The 22,990-nt window shown below is 37.0% G+C and overlaps 1 long non-coding RNA gene across 2 annotated transcripts in view; it reads right to left on the bottom strand.

Annotated features, from left to right (window-relative positions):
* Positions 1–22,990, bottom strand: part of LOC148224235 (uncharacterized) — a 244,344-nt gene that overhangs the window by 171,687 nt on the left and 49,667 nt on the right. The window contains exon 2 of one of the 2 annotated variants that reach the window (XR_015802207.1): positions 18,816–18,887. This is a non-coding gene — a long non-coding RNA (uncharacterized LOC148224235). Of the gene's footprint in view, positions 1–17,943; positions 18,888–22,990 lie in introns of those variants that run through there. The other variant, XR_015802206.1, reaches the window with a different exon arrangement.

The following is a 22,990-nucleotide window of genomic DNA, read 5'->3' as shown; positions in this document are numbered from 1 at the left end:
ATTTTGTTAATCATGCTTCTGTTGTGTTCCACAAAGTAAATTTACTTGTTAGCCACTATGAAAAGCTTGAGCTGTGCTACCCATGTCGAAGTTGCTACAGCTTTTTACCCCTCACTTTTCTCTTGCCTCAACCTGTGCAGGTTTCCTGCAGACATCTCACCACACTGACTGTGCTTCCTCTCATGCCAGAAACAAACACAGATGAAATTAATTTGGACCTAGGGATATCTCCCAGTTAACGATTAGTTTTGAGACTGATCAATTCAGTTTTCAATGAAAGCTCTTACAAATATAGATACCAAAGAGAGTTGTGGCAGTATTACAAGTGTAGAGATTACCAGAACAGAGAAATGAAAGCAATTATCATGTTAAATATTTTCAAGCTGTTCTTCTAGTAAATTTGATACTTGACACTGGTAAACTACTGAACTTATCTAAAAGGCTGTAATTATACTTTTTTGTTTGTTTAGTAGTTTTTTTTAATATGCAATGGTATGGAGTGTGAACAAGCCAGCCTTTGCAAATGCATTTCATTTTCACATGAAAAAAACAGGCCTCTTTTTGATGACAAGAACATTCCTTTCCCCCACCCACCAGTTTGATTTATTACTCCTACTTAAATGTCAGCATTCAGTTGTTTCACCTGGCTTCTTTTTTTAGCTATGTAGCAAACTGAAATCAGTCCCTTGTCAAATTGCACAGCTTGGTACAGCTGGGCCAGAATTTTACTACAGGTGGGAAGTTATTTATATGATTACTGACGTTTTAACCATCTAAACAGACTGTTGTTTTCCAAGACAGCAATGAAATTATCTGTATGAAGGGAAAATAAAGCATAAAACTTTTTTACACAAGCAAAAAAAAAAAAAATTAATATTCTGTCCATGACTGTGTCTCTGTTCTTTGGAGAAATGAGGCTACAAGCACCACATTTGGCATTCCCAAGGGGCAACACTCAAAGCAATTGAAAACTTACTGCCTTGAGAATCCAAATGACTGCACACTTATGATGTGATTTAATGTGGATGATTTCCCACCAGAGAAAACATGGAAAGCTATTTCATGACAACATAGAAAGGAGTGTATTCATTATACACACCTCAGATCAGATCTGGAAACGTTCTCATGAATTTGTACTAGATAAAGAACACTTTCCCTCTCTCCCTTTATCAATTTATATAGATATGAATAAAATTTGAAATAGCAGGTTTTTAAAAGTGGTCTGACAGAAACTCAATAAGGCTTCTCCATTTGTTCTCCTGTGAAGCCCCATAGTGACAGGGATAGTGCGTGCTGGGCCAACCATGCACAAACACAACTTCCTCTCCCTCAAACATCCTTCTTCCACCACCTCTGCACCAATCTGCCCTCAGAGGCAAAGATGTCACCTTGTCAGGTCTGTGTCTGAGTAAACACCATCAGCATCATCCACAGAAGTTGGGTCCAAACAGCTTTGAACTGCAGTTCACCAAAAGCAGGCTTTACCCTGCAGCCATAGTGGCCCAGCTATGCCATCGCACACTCCGTGCTAATGTCAACTCACTTTTGAAGAGAGAGAAAAGGAATATCTGGCTTCTCTCCCAGCTTTCAAATCCCAAAAATGAGTGGATGGCCACATAGAAAGAAAACAAACAAAAATCATACCTGAAAAAATAAGAAATTTGCTTCAGTAAAATTAACAATTTTATATAAAAGTATATATTTTATAAAATCTGAAAATTGACAAAAATTTTTACTTGAGACAAGAGATTATGATTTTAAAACTTTTTTTCACAGAATTGGCAAGGCTGGAAGGGACCACAGCAGGTTATCTGGTCCAGCCTCCCTGCTCAAGCAGGGTCATCCCTGAGCACAGGGCACAGGATTGTGTCCAGATGGCTCTTGAATGTCTCCAGTGAAGGAGACCACAACCCTTCTGGACATCATGCTCCATTGTTTGGTTACTGCACAGTAAAGAAGCTCTTCCTCATGTTCAGGTGGAACTTCCTGAGCATCAGTTTGTGCCCATGGCCTCATGTCCCATTTCCTGGCACCACCGAGCAGAGCCTGGCTCCATCCCCTGACACCTCCCCTCGGTCACTGACGGACTTTGGGGAGGTTCCCTCTTGGTCACGTCTCCTTGAGCCTCAACAGCCCCAGCTCCCTCAGCCTTCCCTCCTAAGAGAGATGCTCCAGTCCCTTCATCATCTCTGTTTCTCTCTGCTGGACCTGCTCCAGGAGCTCCATGTCTCTTTTACTGAGGATCCCAGAACTGAACACAGGACTGCAAGTGAGGCCTCACCAGGGCTGAGCAGAGGGGCAGAATCACCTCCTCAGTCTTTCATGCATGTTTGTCCCCTGTTCACAAACCATAACTGACCATTCAAAAGTAAATTGCTTGACTCAACACTGGTTTTCAGTAACTGTTAATAAAGCCCTCTGCAGCCCTTCCTCATGATCAATAAGTAGAAACTTCTAAATTTCAAAAAAGATAATAGCATTTTATAAGCTTCTGGCACAGCTGAACTAGGAAGTGTTAGAAATTCCTTTACTTAATAGGAGTTGTGCTTTCAATTAAAAACAAATTGCATTCAGGCCAGTAATCACACTTAAAAATGTTAGATATTCATTTATGCATTAGCAAAAAAAATTATTTTTAAATGACTAAAATAACCTTCATTTCCAAAGAGAGCTGCACCATTTGCTCAGTTACTAGATCTGTGACAAATGAACTGTCACTGAAATGTGTAATATATGATCTGCCTCACTGAGCATTTCCCTTTCGTTTGAGAGGGTGCCTAAATAAATGTATTCTACTAAGTGCAGGGCCTGCACAGTGTCAAAGTCATGGCTGCAGTGGGCTCCTGCTGGAGACACTCCAAACCCATGGCTCCTCTTCCTCCATCAGTGTTCAGAGTACTTGCTATATTAATCATGAAAACCTTTCATGAACTGGAACTACCCAAGCACTCCATACAAAAGTGCTGTGGGATCGTCATAGCTGAAGGAGGAAACTCCCCAGTTCCAACAACAGGCTAGACACCATTAGAATTGCTCCCAAAGTGGTCACCTTTGGTGGTAAATCTTAAATACTATCCCATGAGCAACATTTTGCCATCCCATTAACACAACTGTTCCAATTTGAGCAAGTGCAGGAAACAGAGAACAAATACGAGAAAAATCACTCAATAGCTAGTATGCCACTGCATTCAGCTTTTCAAGTAAATCACTGTGGACCAGCAGCTAATGCTGAAGCTCAGCTGTTCTGTAGCTTGAGACACCAATCATCTGCAAAAGGGACAGCCACAGGAAACACAGAGATCGACTTTTCATTCACAGCCCCATAGAACAGCAGAAGAGAATGGTGGCTGACAAATGATTGCTTTCCCATGGAGCAGCTAGGAGAAGAGGGCTTCTCCTTTGTGCATTGCTCAGCTGAGCAGACTTCAATGAGGCTTCAAAGAGCTTCAGGTAATACAACATCAGAACTGAACCAGAACTCAGATCTTCTGGTTACACCTAGTCAAAACATAGCATTCAGTCAGAGCAACTAATAACGCTAAGGGCTAAATTCAAGCAGGTACTAAGAGCCCATAAACTAATGAATACACATGCCAGTCTGTATTTATGTTAGCAAATTTGCATGTGCAAATGGACAGCACTGTGCATTTACCAATTATGTCCACACGTGACTCTCTTTGGCTCCTTTTGAAAAGATACCTATATTTCTCATGATAAATCCTGGCCAAAGGCCTAGGTCAGTTCAAACTGCCTTAGCCAGAAGCTGTGAACATAAAATACTTTCCAGGTGGTACTCAGTTCCTTGCAGAACCAAGCCCCAAAACAGGGAGTTCTTGTTGGAGTCTCTACAGTGAAGCTACTGATGGTTATGATGATCAAGTAAGCAGTGCAGCCCAGTCCAAAGGCTTGTTCACAAGCTTAAAGGAAAAGCACAGTAACTGCAAACTTTCACAGAATAACAACTTATTTAGCTTTCAGTAAATGAAGTGTTCTATCTAATAGATTTTTTTCCTCCTCTGATGGGTAAATGGTTCCCCTATTACTAATGTGTGAAATGATCTACAGTATTAGTGTTTGCATAATGCAGTTACAAGCACAGACCTTGGAAAAATGACGGCTTTTGGCAAAATGTACTGGAGAAAAAAAATTTCCAGATAAAGATTTGACTTAAGGCATCACTGTTCAATAAGGAGTGGTTTGGGCAAGACCTTATTTCCACTTTTGCAAAAAAACAGTCAACGACTAGTAAATGAGTTGGAAATTATTACTATAATTACCATGTCTTCAAAGCAGCCGTTGGAAATTGTGCATGCAGTAACAAACTAATGAAGTTCCAGTTGCACAAAAACAAAAGGTCACAACGACATGAGAGAAGCCACGGTAGAGCTGTTTTAAGAACCTTTTCCATATTGAAGGCAGACTCTAAAGAAGACAGTGACAACGCCATCCTGCCCTGCATAGTTTCATTGTCTTGACAGTGAGTCTCACGGTAATGAATGCCTGGTGCTGTCAGCACACATGAGGCATTTGGAAGTCCTTGCAGAAAAAAAGAGAAAACAGGAGGCATGAGGAGGGGGCATTTTAGGATGAATCCGGAAAAGTGCAACTAAAGTATATTGGTGACATGAGGAGAGATTTGTTTGGCCAAATCTTGTTTATTGTGTAATCACTCGTCAGCATGCACTGAGCAGTTCAGCATCCATCTTTCTCAAATGATACGTGGTCAGTGCTACACTTTAGCTGCTCTTTCAAAAGTAAGGTATTCCTGTGTGTCTCTCAAGAGCACTTCGTCAAATTGTTCCCAACTTCCAAACTCTCTTGCTTTGCAGAATAAGGGAAAAACATCTTTATATAGATTCTCCCTGTTTTCTTTTTTTGTGAAAATCTGCATCAAATCAATAATAAAACTTTAGAGTGCATTCTTTTAAAATAAACAGCTAAAAAAAAAATAATGGTTGGAAAAACAGCACAAGCATATTGTGTACAGGCTTTACACAAGCACCCACGCACATATTTCTGCCATGACACCCACTTTTCCACATCATTCCTAATTTGCAATGTTCTTGTTGCTGTGCCTGATCCAAATCCCCCTGCAATGAACATACGTTTTTCAGCTGGTTTCAGATTGCCTGGGATTCAGTTGAGGCATTTGGGCTATAAAGAGCATATCAGGAATGCTGGCTCAGAAGAGGGAGAAGGATGTGAGTGGTACTTTCACAATGCTGATAAACAGCCAAGAGTACAAATGATAGATAAAATTTCAAGTTGTAATTATGAGAAAGCAGGAACGGTTTTTCTGACTGCTCTATGACAAAATTATAGCCAGCCCAAGTTCGCCCTTAAAGCCTTCTGGGATATACTTGTTTTGTTTACTTCTGGTTTTGTTTTTTGTTTGTTTTGTTTGTTTTAAAATCATCCCAAAATCTATTCTATCATTCCTGACTGGTTATTGCTCAGGCTGTGGGATGTATACCATTGAGCAACACTGAAATTCTTAAATGAAGCTTCCTGGGTAATAAGTAGTAACTTACTCAGAAGGTTCATTCAATGGGTGCTACTCACTGACCTCTGTTCTTTCTCCCTTAGAGTGAATATCTAATTAATATCCTTTCTTAAATCACCATCATTAGCAGTTAATGACAATGGGCTAACAGAATTTATCACTCTCCCCATCTTCTGCTTTGAGTATGGAAAAACAAACAAAAAATTACATCCCCTCCAGCTTTTTCAACAAATACCGAGGATAAAAGGGAAGTCTGTATATGATGCTTTTATTTTACATCTTAATCTCTAATATTTGTTGCAGTGAAAAAACAACAGGTGTAATTTTGCATCTTTCTCTTACACCTTTAGTTATTTGTCCCTGTGATCTGAGTATATTCATGGAATAGTCCATGAAAGTGATCCATTTGCATGAGGCTCAAATGATAGAGCACGTACAGCCAGCTCCCCTGTAACAGATAGCATGCCATTTGTTAACTGCATTTCAAGTCTGCAGTGGTGCAGACTGTAATCTTCTTTAAAATATCTTGGGAGGTGCTTTTACAGGCTTGGGGAGATAAGGGAAAAATATTTCTTCCTTTGGAAGTAACACTGCATGTATCTTTCTTTTATGGCAGGGCATGGGGCAAGACAAGATATATAGAAAGCAGTGGATGTTTACAAAATTAACATCACCTCTTAAATCTTTGTGATGTCTGGAGCTGTGAAAACTTCCTAGTTTTCTAAAAAGCATTTCATATTCAAAATATGAATACGAAAAGCTTCTCTGACAAAAAAAAAAAAAAATCAGACTTCTATATGCAAAATTATACTATCTCGGTAATTCCAGAATTATTCATTTGCAAATAAGAATGTGAAAATAGAAAAGTGAAAAGTGATCAGGACTCAAGTAGCAAACTTTCATTAAATTTTGTAAATAGAACATCAGGAACTCTTTCTGACATCTCACTCCCTCTCTCCAAAACCAAACAAAACCAAAAGAAAAGTCCTAGAACATCCTTTCTAAGTTATTTAGTAATTTCACCGTGTATTTCATTTTAGGAAAAGACTTAGAGAATATAATTTAATTATTTAGTAAACTCTAGAAAGTAATCAGGAGGAAAAACTCACAGGACTGTCTCAAAAACTAGTGGCTGTTTATTTAGGACAAGCAGCTCTCACGGCAGAGTAACAGAATGATCACACTGAATGTTTTTCAAGAAGGCGTCTTCTCCCCACAATGAGAATCCAAAGACACCCAGGAAGGCAAATCTCTTAGAAATATCCAACAATACCTAACATATTCCTTTCCCCGCTTGCTATTTTATAAAGCAAAGTGGACTAGGTCATGACATGATCCCTGATCCCTCCTATTCCCAGCAGACTCTACAAGTAATAGTCAAATGGAGATAGCTTGAGTCTTCCTGTCCCAGTCTGCTGCCATGCAGCACAAGATCCCCGGCCCTGAAAAGCTTCAGTGGGAGAATGAGTCTGTCCCTCCCCCCTCCTCCTCCCCCCATTTCCTCATCTTGACTGCTAAGCGTCCTTCAGACTCACAAAAGAAAAGAGTTTAATGACTGCAATATTGCTGTTATAAAAGCAGTTCAAGCATGCTTCACTTTCACACAGCTTCATTGAAAGATGCTGTATTTTACAGGTATATTTTATATAACTTTGTTCATAAAATGTCAGAGTTGAAAGTTGTCTGAAGACCACACTATGAGTTTTAACTCTGTTTTTCTCATCTTGGCTCGGTTGAGAAGCATTCACACATCTCTAACTCCATTAACTGCATGGCTGCTAAAAAAGGAGAGGATTTTGGTTCATGTTAGAACATATGCCCTTTCAGTTTTCCTTTACTCCATCAGAAAAGTTGAACGCTGCCAGCACCTTACAGCTCTATTGGGCAATATTGTAATTTGGACTGTTATCTTTCACTGAGAAAATATTCCACATTTTATGACACTGTCCATTAAAAGCCCTCTAGAACACTACTATGCTATTTAAGAGACATGAACCATTTTGATGAGTAACAGTTACTGCTGTTGAGTAACATTAAAATTTATCTAGCATTCAAAGAAAAAAAATTTCAGGGCTGATAGTTTTACCTCAATAGGATATCCATCTTAAAGAATTCCTTATGGGCACAAGTTATGAGTATGGATGCCAATGCTGGCTCTCAGATTACCCTATTTTTAACAGGAAATTTAAGGAAATCATTAACAAGTGATGATGTTATAACAGATGATCGCCTTGGTTGAGAATGCCAGAGATTTTACAGCCTGTTTAAAATCTAGGTGGGAAATGTGTCAAAATTATTTTGCTCAATCTAATCACTAGATAAGCTGCAGAGAGCTGACTTCCTATGTCTTGTATCTAGTAGTACAGAATACATGGGAGAGGAATAGGAGTAGGATTCCTCATCTCCTGTAGCCTGCAGGCTACAGTTGTGGCTGCAGTGGTTCTCTATTGTTCCACACCGTAGGAAAGCTTTCACTTCCTCTTTCCAGCTTCAGCAAACAAGTCATGCTTCTGTACATAACATATTTTAACTGACACCACTGAATCAAATCTTCAGGTACATTAAAACGAGATTTGCAGTTTTTCAACTGAGCGTTGATCAATGAATATCTTCTGAATACAACTTTCTGGTAAAACATGAACAAAACCAAACCAAAATACTAGGAAACCCTGCAAGACATTCTTATCTAAAAGTCCAATTCTACATAAGCATAATTTTCTTTTAATGTAGCTGAGCAAATAAATAAATAAATAAATAAAAGGAAAGCAAGCTGGTATGAAATGGGGAAAAATATGCATCTACTGTTTTAGCATACTTTATTTATAAAGTGTTTATAGCTCAGGTCAGCTCAGAGGTGCACATAGAGATCAGTGTGAAACATGCAGAGGAATCTATTTTTAAAGCTGTTGGGGAACACAGAAATACCTTGCATGTCTCCATCTGGAATTGTTTTTAGAAATGCCATCTAGAGGGGCAACGCAGAAACCTGCTGTCAAAGAATAAACAGCATCTTTATGTAAGGCAATTAATTCTTCAAATGCAGTTCAATCTGTGAATGGCTGGTAAACAAATGGGGTGACTGCCAGTATAAATATTTATTTGGGAACAGAGGCAGATTCAAAACAAGCAAAAGTTTGTCCCAAGCAATTGATGCACGCATGCTGCAGAGAAGCAGCATGAATGGCTCTAAGCGAATTCTCCTTGGAGTTCTACATGTGAATTCCAAATATACAGAAACATTTTAAAGACTTTAGTGTTATTAACAGTTCAGCGAATAGATCATCATGACTTCTTTTAATTCCTCCAGTGACAGTTGGTATAAGTTGTTATTAAAGCAAATAAAGTCCAGAAACCCATTTGATCTTCATTACTTATACTAGAAGACCCACTAAGTGAGGCTAGTACTGCATAGACAGAATGTAGATGTTAGTTACCAACTAGCAGCTACAGACATGTCACATTTTACAAATCTTCTTAAAAAGTTTTTTTTTCTAAAGGGGGAAGATCTAACAAAATAATTAATTTTTCTTTGTTTATGGGGCAACTTTAGAATGAGTTAAAGTTTTATTAGAAAAATATTGCCATCATTTTGAAATTGTAAATCCAAGACGGAGAGCATAAGAGTGGTTCTTACTCTGTTTATTCAATCACAATTAAATGGCTTTGATTACAGGTAATAAATTCAGTTATGGGATATAACATATAAAAAATGGGTCAAATCTAGCCTTCTGAAAGGAAATAAGCTGGACTATGAATGGGGATTGATTTTTATTTTTTTTCCCCCATATGGCCTGTTCTGGACCTACTGACAAGCAAAATAAGATGCACTCTGAATATGGAATAGCAGGGAGCTCTCACCCGGAGTGTTACTGAAACTACCTTTCCCCATTAGAAATCATATGGTTTCAAGGCTGAAATGTTCAACTGGCCCATATTCAGTACCTGTGGCCACAGCACACTGACTGACAGCAGTGATATCCATTGATACTCACATTTGGTAAGAAGTTATGCCAAGACACAAAGGCATCTTATTAAAGATCTTGATACTGGGAGGTGCTGACTCTACTGATTGAGCAGAACATGCTGTGCTGTTACAGCTGAGGTCAGAACCCATCGTTTTTTTCCCCAGACTCTGAAACAACTACTGAATCTTTTGAACACATAAAACTTGCTGAGAAACAAGTCTGCTCCACAAAATCTGAATGCAGTATCAGAATAAATTAGTATTAGACAGACAAAGCTAGCTACTTCAAAATACAAAGATGAATATGGAGGACATAACATTCAAACACTTCTGTCTCTGGCTATGTGACATATTTTGTCAATCTCTTCACAATATTTTATTTCTCATGCAAATGAGATCCAGCTATTATCTGGAATTTACCTACTTCTCACAGTGTTTGTCTCACTTGGAATCTTTCTGTCTCAGCATACTTGAAAGAGAAGATAATTATCACAGAAAATAACAAAACTTAATGACCTTTCAAAAGGAATAGGATTTTTGAAGCAGGTTTTACTATGATGAGAGACTCTGTAGTAAGAGCCACGTCATTCTGACATGTCTGGTGCTATCTACTATGCCTGATAATTCAGTTATTGGTTGCTGACACAATACACAACCTTGGCTTTTCTACTGTAGGATTCTGAATTCTCAAAAACAGCCCCAATAGAGAACCATGTATCTAAATGCCTGACATTCACAGATATCAGGTTCAATCCTTCAATCCCAGTAGGTTGATTTTCTATGAGAGTCAAAACCAAAGAGAGTTGGTTTCTTTTCTTATTGTTTAAATACCTGACATTTTACAACATCCTGGGCCTAGGAAATTAATGCCTAAGTAGCAAAAATTTGCAATTCTTTATAGCAAAAATCTCATATAGTTATTTGCAGCTTTCCAAAACAGAGATAAAAAAGAAAAAAGACAACAGAAACTTTTCCAGGACCAGGAGATATTCTGCTGTGGACTGAATCTGGGTGTTGGTTGTCACTGAACCTGACCTTCAAACATATGTGCAGCACATATCTGCACCTTGACTTGTTTCAGCCTGTTCCATTCCATGCAGATTCTCCCAAGTGACTGATAGGAGAAAGCAATAGGTGTCCTTGGTAAGTATTAGTGGTTAAGCATCTAAAGGAAAACTCTAAAAGAGTTAAGTCTCTTTAGCTGACAGACTCTCTGAACTGACAAGGTATTTCCATTCAATAAAACTGCTGTGATTTTTTTAATAGGTGTGAGATGCAACTGTAAACAATTTCAAAAGGAATAAGTACTTTCGGACCTCAGAAGTTGTGAGCCACTGTGGTAGATATTTTTAAATATAAATTAAATATAAGTTCATGAAATTACTTGTTATGAACAACAAAGGATTGATATGTATTTTTGATAGAAAAATCTATACTGTCATCTCTAAAAAGAACAAAAAATACTGAGAGAGGAATATTAACAATAAAGAAGTCCTCCTTACAGAGTTACTTCAAAACATTTGATGAGGGTTAACAAGAAACAACCTCCCAAACTTATCAGGAAAACTCTATTGTAAGATTTTCCTTCAAGCAAATACTGTTCAAAAGCAAGAGTTTAATGACATTAAGTTAACGAATTTTAATAACAAAAAAATGTTTTTAAAGTCAGAGTTTTAAAACAATAGGTAAAATATCAAATTTTACAATAGATGTACTAAAGCGACCAAAGATTTGTTCTTATGACACACGTTTTTTCTTTCAAAGTAAAGTATATTTGGTTTTTTTATTCTATCTGCTGTCCAGAAAGACACATCCCTCTAACTTTTAAGAAGTATTTTTGGAAAATGGGAAAACACTGTCAATTATGGAACAGCCTATCCTGTATAGGAATACAGTAAATATTGTTCATGTGTTCCCTGCCTTTATCAGCTTTAGATCTCTATGAGCAACAGGTAGGGAGAAGGAAGGTAATACTGAAAAGAATTGTGAGGGTTAATTTACATAGTGAAGCATGCATTGTCTTGATTTCTGGCTTGTATTTAAACTCTATTATTATTTTGTTCTAAAGCACTCATTCAGTGAAATTAGGCATGTAACACTGGGATAGATTTCTTTATCTAGTCCTAGTGTATCTAGGTTTTGTTATAGTGCATAAGGATAAGGATGTCTCCTAGCTCTAGGCTATGTTAATGTAATTCTGTTAAATTATTATACAGAAAGTCTAATAGAGGAAGTTTTAGAAAAAACACAAATGTTAAATCCTGACCAAGGATCTGAAGAGGGATGGAAAAGGGAAGTTTTGGAGCTTTCCTCTAGCACAGCACAAAAATACATTATTCAAACCTTTCCCCCCTAGTATTTTAATAAAATACTTCTGCAATGTTCCAGGGAAAATATTTGCTCTGAGAGGTTCACTATTTCACCTGCACCTAAAAACAACAACAAAAAAAAATCTGCGACATCAATGACTTTGTTTCTATTATACTGATATATCCAAAACCCACCCCATGCCTAACACAGCTCCTTCTGAGGTACCTGAAGGCTGTGTTGCTGTCTTTAAAGAGGAAACCAGAATCTCCACATCATGTAGAGCACATGCCACTACAAAGAGGTTGCTATTTATTGTTGTCTCCAAGAATAGCCACATAAATTTCGCTAGTGTTAAATGACAACAGTGCTACCACTCGGCTGTATTGCCTGGCAAGCTACAAATCTGACGTTTTTCAGTCCTTTTAATGACTGGCCTCTTAAATAATGAGGAGTAATAGTTTGATGACAGCCATAGTGCAAGTTCAAACAGTGAATAGAAACTTCCATGACCCACAAGAGAGGAAGGATCAGACTCACACCTGGTCTCAATATGTTCAAGTAGTAGAGATTTGCACTCACTCACACCGGGTCTAGAGGCTAAATTTGCAAATCCCTCCCCAATGGAAGAAAACTGTGTTTCTTATCTGCCTCTCATAGTATATTCTGCCTTTAACACTTGTCCCTAAAATGCAAAGAGACATTAAAGCAACATGGCTACTCTTTATTCTATTCTTCACAGTTCTAAAACAGAAGTTGTACTTCTCCCTGAAAGCATGGCAATAAAACTGAAATTGAAATAAAGGCGTAAACGGGTCTTCCTTGTATTTTATAAATTAATATGCCAAGAACAAATAGAACAGAAAGAACCATAACTAAGACAACCAAAACTTTCCAAGTGTTGTTAAATATATTTGGAGAAAGACAGATTTCTAGGAGAAATTCTGCCCTTCATTCCACAGCAATAACAGAAAAATGATCTCTCTATATTTCTTCTTTATACTTTCACTAGCCACTTGTCGATTTTCTAAAAAGGTATTTGTCTAACAGTATCGTTGGTACTTAGTCCAATAAGAGAGTCATATTCACTCCTTGAATGCTGCCCTTTTCTGTCCCCAGAATCCTTAAGACATTTTTTTGTTTTAAGCTGGATTTTCTTTTCCACAAAATATGTGTATACACTGACATAGCCCAATGACTATATGTTCAATAAGTAAATGTGGTTACACAATGGTCTGAGCCGAGTGACAGGGTCAGAATTCAGATCCAGAGTTTTGGATACACCCATAGGGTAACTCACAACCACCCTTCCACCTCACATGCATTCCCATGGAGCTCAAGAACAGGAGGAAAACGGTTCTAAAGTCATAATGTTACAGAAACAATTACAAAAAACCCCATAAACTCTTCCTGTACACGCTCCATGTAGAACAGGTAACATGACATGAAGAAATAACTTAGGGTTTAACTGTTTATCCAAACTTCATAGTGAGCAGGAAGTTTTCTAACAGTTCATTATCATTATGTATATATAGTGTAATAACTTTTTCTTTGAAATAGTCATCCTATAAAGGAGTAATTTACTACTATCATCTTGAGAGAACAGCATTTAGGTAAATCCCTTCTTGATAGGTTCACCAGTCAGCACATTTTTCTGAAACATTCAGAGTGTTTGACTTGCTGTAATCTAACTTAGGTGACTAAAACAAAATTTTGTGCCAGTTTCAAGAAACTTCTTAAGTGTTTCTACAGAATGCTCTTAGAGAAAGAGTGTCATTTTTATATGACAGAAAAATCTCACCAAAAAGGGAAATTATGCTTGGTTTGCTTTCTTTTTTTTTTTTTTTTAATTTGAGATATGGTAGTTTTCTGTGGTTATAAGAGCTCAAAGTGAAAACTCAATGCAAAACTCCCTTGAATTACATTTTTATGCTTCACAGTCCTTTGTTTAGAGAAGCAAAAGTAAACTGGCTCAGTAACTCAGCAAGCTGGTGCATGCAATTTATAATAGTTTTTCCTGGGCCTTAAATCAGGAGCAAATAGCATAGGATTTAATAAAAACCAGGAAGTAAAACTTCTAGCTATGGACTCATGAGCTACTTATTTATAACTTACTATCCAAGGAAAACAATAAATGCTACTGTACACTGATTTCAGAAATATTTGTATTTTTTCAAGAAAACACAAAATTGTAACTTTTTAATTAAGAAAGAACTATGTCACTGTATATTGGCTTTTATTGCAGTAAATAAGAAAGGTATATAATGCCTTATTTGATTGTATATCATGCCCTGCAGAAGCCATAAATACACTCCTTTTGTCTGGAAAGGGCAGTGTCTTGAACTATGAATGAAAATAAACAATTTCATGAGAACTTAACTGCAATTAAAGAATGAGGGGAAAATCAGTACTAGAGAGGAAATTAAAATGTATTTTAACTCAAGCAAAAGCTCAAGAGAGAGTATTCAATAAAATGACATGGTAGCATAACCCAGAAATATTGATAAACTCATAGCAAAAACAAGCCACACACTGTGACTATCCAGAAGAAGCTCAGTCTGCACAAAAGCTGAGCAGATTCTTTCCATTTAGTAAAAATCAAAAGGAATATAACTGAATTTCAATAACTGTTTTCAACGTGCTTCTAGAAAGGAGTTTCATTCCTAAGAGTATCAATTAAGAAAATTAATGAGAACAAGTGACAGACTCCCCAAAGAAACCATCCCTAAATCAGCTTCACCTTCACACCTGACAATCCTGAGAAAGTAGAGTGAGGAGTTCTCTGAATAATTTGTATATACTTTTAGATATTTTGGGATGTTTCCAACAGGCAATCTCCACAAATTTTGTAAAAACTGAAATTCTAATTTATTCCAAGGCAACAAGTATGTCACTCACCCAGGAAGATCAGATTCCTGAAGGTATGGACAAATTAAAAACTAAATGTAATTAATGGCACTTGCATCACATCTTTATCAGATTTCGGTAAATAAGCCTTTTACTTTTTTGAGGAAGATTAATGTGAGCTAAAGGCTGAAGGAAGTATCTCTTACAGTTATAGTTATCATGCCTAATTTTACCACTGCCTGTCTTCTGATGAGGCCAACATCAAGTGAACAGTAAAACAGTGAAAGTGAACATTAAGTGAACTAAAACAGTTGAATCTTTCTCCCTCGTTTCTCCAGCAGATTGGGTGTTCAGTATTTTTTTAAACACTAAGTTAACAGAAAACAGTAGCATGTTCTGGCTAGAGATTCTCAATCTCATTGACCTCAGTGAGATCAGGATTTCCCCCCTCATATTCCATTTAAAAGAACAATACAGCCTCGAACCAGACCACCCTCAGTGTTTCCACTGTTTCTGACCCATTGATCTTTTTCTCCCTCAATCACAACTAGCAATACTTCATTGTATACATTATCCAAATGAGGGAAGAGGTGAGACACACCTGGACAGACACTTCCACAAGAGACAAAGAAAAAGTCATTTCCTGAGGAAATCTCATCTTTATTTTACTTTCATCTGTGCTCCCTAACAAACACTGCAAGAGCACAGTGGAATAAAAATCAGAATAACAAACAAAAGCTCCACAGTGTCATCTATTCCTCATATGACTGCAGATGTTAACTACTTCACATGGCTGGATACCACTACACTACCATGTGAACAGTATATGTTTACTTGTTTTCTGAATTCCTGGCTTCAGCTTTGGCATTTACTCTTTTGATTTCTATATTACCCTGTCTATTCTGCAATACCCAGCAAAATTACCCTCCACCTCATATGTATGTTTGTTTTCTGGTGTTGTTGTTCCATATTGTCTGAAATCATGAATCAACAGATCCTGCCTGACAAACTTGTTAAGACAATTGCTACTTTGCAGAGTGACTTGAAGGCAAATATCCCTATTGTCCCTAATTTACTGTCAAACCAGGAGGAAAAAAAGCCCAACTCTATTCAAAAGGCAATGATTTTTATCATCCTAAACAATACTCTTCTTCCATATATGAAAGCACTGTAACTTATAATGTCTCTGCATTCAAAATATCAATTTGACATGGCAAATAGCAAGATTTTCCCAATTAAGAGTAAAAATAATTACTTGATTCATTCTTTCATCTGGAGGTGATATAAACATTGTTATCTTGGTTGGTTGTTTAGTGCCTTGGAAAGTTGTTCTTATTCTCACTTCAAATGAAAAATTAATTTCTGAGAGTTCTGCCTAGACATTATAGGGAGCAAAATGTCTTGATCAAGACTGCTTAAATCTGTTTCCTAAAAAACCCCATTCAAAAGTTTCCTCCCAAATTTACCCTAAACTAAGACAGTATAGTACAGATTAATTCAACATTACAAACAGCTTAGTATTAGGTTTCAGGATAGAAAATTCAATTCCCTTTGAGAGGATGCACCCTTTATGCTCTAGATGCAATCTTTCTACTCTACCTTCAGCTTTCTCTCCCAGTCCTAAGCAACAGTAGTAATTACAATAATTCCATTTTCCTAGAAGCTGGACAATTTGCTTAAGGCAACAATATTTTATCTTGGCCAAGTTTTCTCAAGATTAAGAGCAAGATCTTTAATTGCAACAAAAATAAAATGGACCTCAAAGAAGAAGAAAATATATATATCAGTTTCATGTGATGGAGCTCCTCTGAGCTGTCTCTGTAGCATAGAATTAGGTACCAAAGCTGTAAAAAGAAACATAAAAGGCAGAAACATTCATCAATGTTCCTAATGCCAGTTTATGCAGCTGTTTATTTAGTTCCTATGAATTCTGTTAATCTTCATTTTCCCCACATGTTCTCCAGGAAGTTTAGGAATGCATTTTCCCTACAAGCTGGCAAGACAAAGTTTACCATGCAGAGCACAGCCCCACAACAACTACCTCACTAACATCTGGGAACTCTGGAAGAAAGCTCAGCTTCCAAAAGTGTTTGTACAGAGGAGAGATTTCCAAATAAAAAGGGCCTATAAAAAAGACAGATTTACAACTCCCAGTTTGGAAGAGCATTGGATAGTCTCATGTGTTTCAATGCCAGCACAGTTCATTCAGGTCAGGACTTGCTGCAATGTAGAGCCCTATGAGCAGAAATATGCTAAATTTCCACGTGAGAACCACTCAGAGGTGTTAATTTCATTCTTGTCCCTCTTTACCCTGCATTTACAACTGTGAACCTTCTTGTTGAGTATTCCATACAAACAAGAACAAATGTACAAGTGAGAAAGGATATTTTTCCTTTCAGAGAAATCAGGGCCGATCTCAACCAAAAAGATTCTGTGAAAATCTGAAGGCCCCATAACAGCGGTCACAGCAAGCCGTGTTCTTACTGTGACTTAGAGTATTTGGCCTCAGGAGTCAGGACAATCTGACTCCAAAATGTCCTGTCTGGAGCTAGCTTATGTGGAACTTAAACATTTTGAATCCTTTCATAATAAACAGTACATGGGACTAATAGTTACTGTTTTCCTGAGGAGCTTTCAGCCACTTTTACACAAATATTAGTACCTGGTTTTTTGAGGAGGTTTAAAATGCAACCCACAACCCACTGAAAGGCTTACAGGAAATATATTTCTCTTAATGGCACTGTCACTGCCATAGGAACACACTGCATCTGTCATTGCAAACCCCTGACAACAGATTTAACCTCCTACACAAACACACATTGCAACTGCTCCTTTGCCACACAACACGTAACTATCCAGCTAGCAAGAGAAAAACATTTTGTCTTTTAATTGTTTTCTGTACAAACTGTTTAATTAAGAGTTTTGTTTTGTAATTTGGTAATGAAAACAAACAAACTATTTGTAATCCAAAAAAACACCCCAAACACATTAAATTCAAAGCAGGAATTAAGGAAATAGTGGGGGGGAAGAAATGAGAAGGTGGAGTTTTAAAGTTTTTCATTCATGGCATTTTTCAGTCATAAGGTCTGTTCAGCTTGTTCTGGAAAGAATATAAGATACATTCACAATCTTTTTTTTTTTTTTTTTGGAAGGTGCAGCACAAATTTCTAAAGCCATAAAATCTCCCAGTACACTTTGAATTTTCCTTCTCACTATAGTCAGTACCAACAGTCAGAGTTGGATCCAATGATCTCCAAAGGCCTGCACTGCAGCATGGATTCACCTTAGGGATGCAGCCCTGGTAAGCAGCTCCAGCCACAACTTCCAACACAGGCACTCAGCCCTGCTGCAGGGAAGGTTGCCCCTTTGAAAACCACTTTATTCTTGCCCCCACAATGAAATATCCCAGTAAACAGCCTATTTAACTATTTCCAGACTGATATGCCTGCTCAATATTTTATAACTTTGGCAATTTCACTGTGAAAGCAGAGATTGGATTTCGTTAGCATCACCAATTGCCAAAGCAGCACATTAACACCCTTCTCGGGAGTAAAGAGTATAAAATGGAGACATTCACTTTGCAGTAAGAAGAGAACAAACCAAATTGAACTGAAATGTGTTCATTTTAAAAATCACCAGTGTGCAGTGAACAGTTTTATTGGTATGAAACTGGAACAACACTTCCAAAGCTGAATAAGCGCCGAGCACATTTACACGTGTGAAATGTAACCATATGTGACTTCAAACAAACTGCTGGTTATGAGAAAACTTCATACCTCATTGTTTAGAAAATATGATTTAAGTTTTCTTCCCATTGTTGTCACTGAAGAGTGAGAAGAGGTAAGAGTGTTTTACAAAAGGCAACTTTTAGGTCTCATTCTACCTGACTAGTAAGAATATCATGAAAATTGGAAAACAACTTGCTTATCTGGCTTTACTGTTCATGATGTGATTCTCTGTATAACATTTTTTGCAATCATGGCTTAATATCTGAAAACAAATTAGGTATTATATTTGTATCAGGCCTAACATCGATAAAAGTGGAAGGGATTGGAATTCTATCATATGTCCATTCTCTTTTTACTCGGATCTCTTTCTCCCTAACAACTTGCTTACACCTCACTTGCTAAGTAGAAAATAATGAAAAAACAGAGTGCACTGCCTTCTAGAGAATAATAATACATCAAACTGTACCTTTTGTCTCCAACGGTCTCACTGGTGTCAGCATTGATCTCACAGAAGCAGGGAACAGGCTGAGCAAAACACCTAATAAAAATTTAAAAAGAATAATTTAAAAATTAGGTTTCTTGCAATAAACTTAAGACCTAGAGTGACAAAATATGAACTGAAATTTCCCTTCACTTTTATGGAACTATATCTGAAATAAATGGCAAAATGGAGAGCTATCCGTGTTTCATGTCACTACTGCACGGAGTAGAAACAATCACCTTGGTTCCACAAGGACAAACCATTACATTATTGAAAAAGCACGAGAGATAAGTGTGACAAAAAGCTGGTTTTTATAAAGTTTCTTTGAAGATTAATAATGAAGTGCACAGAGGGAAGGCTATTTATAAAAATAGCTTGACTTTACAAATCTCATTAATAAAAACCAAATATGAGAATCAAATATGTCAGAGTGGTGAGAAATTCCATTTTGTCTAGTAGTTATTTCCAATACTGATTTTTCATCAAAAAACATAAAAACTACAAACTGAAAATCAATACAACAGACACATGGGAAAGAAGTAGGGTGGAATTAGGGTCTGCTGTTGAAATCCTAAGCTCATTCTCCATCCAGATGTGTAGCATTTTCAACACTGAAGGAGAACCTTCCTCATATTGTAATATATGAAAGTGCAGGACTGTTACTGAAGAAATCCTATAATTTTGTGAGGGCTGTGGGACCAAGCTATGTAAATAGAACTCTAAATCAAAAGAAATTTTAAAAAATTAAAAATAAGTCAGAAAGAGCCTGGTGTATTGAAGTGAATGACAGAAATAGTATAGGATTTTGACAAAAAAAAAATAGTGTTTTAAAATGCCACTACACTATTATGATGTGTCAGAAGCCTGTATTCCTCACCCTCACTCTAAATTCTCACTGGCCTTCTTTGGGATACCTGAAGATTAAACTAGACCTTAACAATTCCTACCATGTTATTTGGCTTGATACAGGAAATGGTGGTGGAATACTGATTTATACACTGATTTGCTCAAAACAACATTCCCAAAGAAATGAATACATAAATAAAGGGTGAAGGTACTGCCACAGACACACAAACAAACAACCTAGAGGACACATAGAAGAAATGTTTTTCAGTTGTTCCTGTATCAGTGCAATATGTCTCCTTTTTAAACAAAAAGTAGAGACTCATAAAAATTAGAAAATTTGTTGTGAGATTCCAATTTGACACTGAAAATCTGGAAATTTCAGTGATGAAAACACGATACTGAAGCCTACTTACAAGCTACCAAAATTAACCTACAACAAGAGTATATTATTTAATTGCCAAAGCCAAAGAACAGGATGATTCTGCCTAATGTTCTTAGTGAGACAGACACCTTACAGCAAAGGGCAAGCTAGGTGGTTCAATACAGGGGTAACTGCTGAAAAACCAGCACTGTGCTTGTGCACATCAAGGAAACACAGTGGTACTTTCAGTCTTTAAACGCCCAGGTTCCTAGTTTTAATCATCAACACTTCCACAGTGAACAGAGCTGCAGGCACGGAGGTGCTTGCTGAAGGCAGTGGGAGGGGCGGGCAATGGTCTCCTGGATTATTATAACCCTCTGACAGCTATTGTTCCAGCTTCCAGAAACTGCAGGCTATTTATGATTAGATGCTGATAAACGAAATGTAGATGCCTAAAATAATGACTTTAACCCACAATCACTTGCAGTAAAAGAGGAAGTGTGTTAATGACCTTGGAATAATGAAGTTGTTACCACAAAAATACTTACTAATAGGACTACAAATCTAATAGTCTTCACTCTATTCACAAGGGAGCTTTATTTTACCAGAGACCAAACTAGAGCTTGGCTTAGGATTTTATTATTGTGGAAAGCGATTCAGTAAGCACACAGGGTCGGGAGCTAGAGTTTCACACCACATCCACAATAAACTGTAGCACAAAACACATCATCTGGCTCTAACTGAGATCTTGAAATTAGTTTAATCAATAAGCAGCGTGACTTACTGCTGCAGTGTGAGCTTTTCTGTGTGACTAAACAGTGAATTAAATAATGGTTTGCTTCTGAAAAGACATCACCTATGGTCACCCATAAAAATATTGCTGCCTTTGAGCTACACAGGTCCATGCTGAGAAAAAGAAGACATAGCTAATAATGAAAATATTAATTTCTCATATTTTTAAGGATTTCTTCAGTTTGTATGCAGTATGACAGAATGGGTTTTCAATGATATGAAAGAGGGTAATGTGGTGGCAGGACAATGGTAGGGCAGGACAGTAATGGCTCAAACATTTCAGTTCCTTGTTCTTAGAAAATAAGGAACCACAATATCTGTGTCAGTCAGCAAACTGATGAAAGGCTTCAGAGGAACAAGAAAAACAACAGAAAGTTTGTAAAACTATCACTTATTGTTTTCTCAAGTGAATAATATAGGAGTATACGAAAAATATAGATCACTTAAACTATCTTTACTTTTTACATCAGATTGAATTACCACAGTGTAAATTCCTAATGCTAAATTTTGTTATGAATCTAAACTTTCTTTTGCAGATCAGCATCCACATTAACCATACAATCTTAAAAATCAAATTGAATGGCTAAGCTGATTGTTATTAACCAAGCTTTCATTTGTTGATCTACACTGTTGCTGACTAGCTGAGGCTCCAATTTAGCAGCAACAGATCCCTTTGTCTGTGGTGATGGATCAAAGGTCAGACTAACTCCAACCATGTGGAGCCTAATGATAGCTAAGGGAGACCTATGATGAATATAAAAATAGAACTAAAGATAAAGGCTTTAATCACAAGTGACAAATGACATTTTTGATGTGTCAAGTTCAATATTAATTATTTTCAGCTGCTCTGCTTTTTCTTTTGTCTTAAGGAAACTACAACAGCAATCTGCTGACATGCCTGGAAAAGTTCAGGTGCAAAATGACCTCAGTTCAGTTTGCAGATTTACAGGAAACCATTCACTATCCTTGGAGCACTTAAGTACTATGGCCTGTGGAAATAATGTAGCTTGTTAAAAAATATAAGTCAGGAGATTATAGTGCTCTTTTCCCAATTTTAGAATCAGCTAAATCTTCTTTATTGTGGACATAAAACAAACATAAATGTGGAGAGTGCTCTCCCAGCAGAGAATCAACAATTGTCTGGAGAAACAGAATCTGTAATTAAATAACTTTTCAATAAGTTAAAACATCACAGGAGCAGTAACTTCTACTTTTCCAAAGATGGTGTCCCTTCAATAACACCCTGAGCCATCCATTCCCATATGAAAAAGATATGTATGTTTTATGCCATTTCTGTCACTTTAGAAATCCACTGCTCACGCTGAGGTTTTATAAAATATCTATTATTCACGGCAGAAAGCTAATTAGGCTGTAAAAATGAACATGTCTATAAATCCTTCAATAAGTAGGAGGAAAAATTAATTACTGTAGTGGTTTAAAAGACAACTGAGGAGTGCAACTTGACAGATCCTAAGCTAGAAGTTTTTCTTCCTTGGCCTTTAATTCTGAAGAGTAAACAACATTATGGTCATTTAATAGAAATAATTAAATTTAATCTGCTGACCACATCCGATAAACTAATAGGAAAATCAATTAGGGAAGAACACTGTGGCATTGAAATATTAAGTTATGGGAAGAATCAGTAAAAGATTTCCCTAATTGAACACAAACCAGCTCAAAAGATATGGTGATGATCACAGGTGAACTCTGAAAATACTGATATATATCTGCCTTTGATTACTCACATATGATCTCTTAAATTATCTGAGATCATTGCTTATCCTGATTGCTAGAAACAAGAGTAGTATGAAACAGAAGTGAATGCTCATGCCAAAAAAAAAGTTAAAAAAAAAAACCCTTGGAAATAAATCAAAAGAAGAATAAAAAGTTCTTAAAGGTGAGGGAAAAAAAAAATCAAACCTAAATTTAAGCACAATTAGTTGACTTGAGTTTTGTGACAGAGATCTACCAGCAAAAGCAGATGGTAGAACCATGAAAGCCATTGCACTGTGGAAGAGGCCAAACCAGAATCATTCTGTTGATACATGGTCAAAATGAGACAAATGGAAGGCCCCAATGGGACAGCCTGAAATGCATCTATTTATTTTCTTCTGTAAAAAGGTATTATTTCTGGAGATAAGGAAGCATTTCATAAAGCAGA

The sequence above is a fragment of the Sturnus vulgaris genome, chromosome 3 (genome assembly GCF_052056855.1).
Source record: "Sturnus vulgaris isolate bStuVul1 chromosome 3, bStuVul1.hap1, whole genome shotgun sequence".
NCBI lineage: Eukaryota > Metazoa > Chordata > Aves > Passeriformes > Sturnidae > Sturnus > Sturnus vulgaris.
This window is presented reverse-complemented; position numbering and strand designations above follow the sequence as displayed.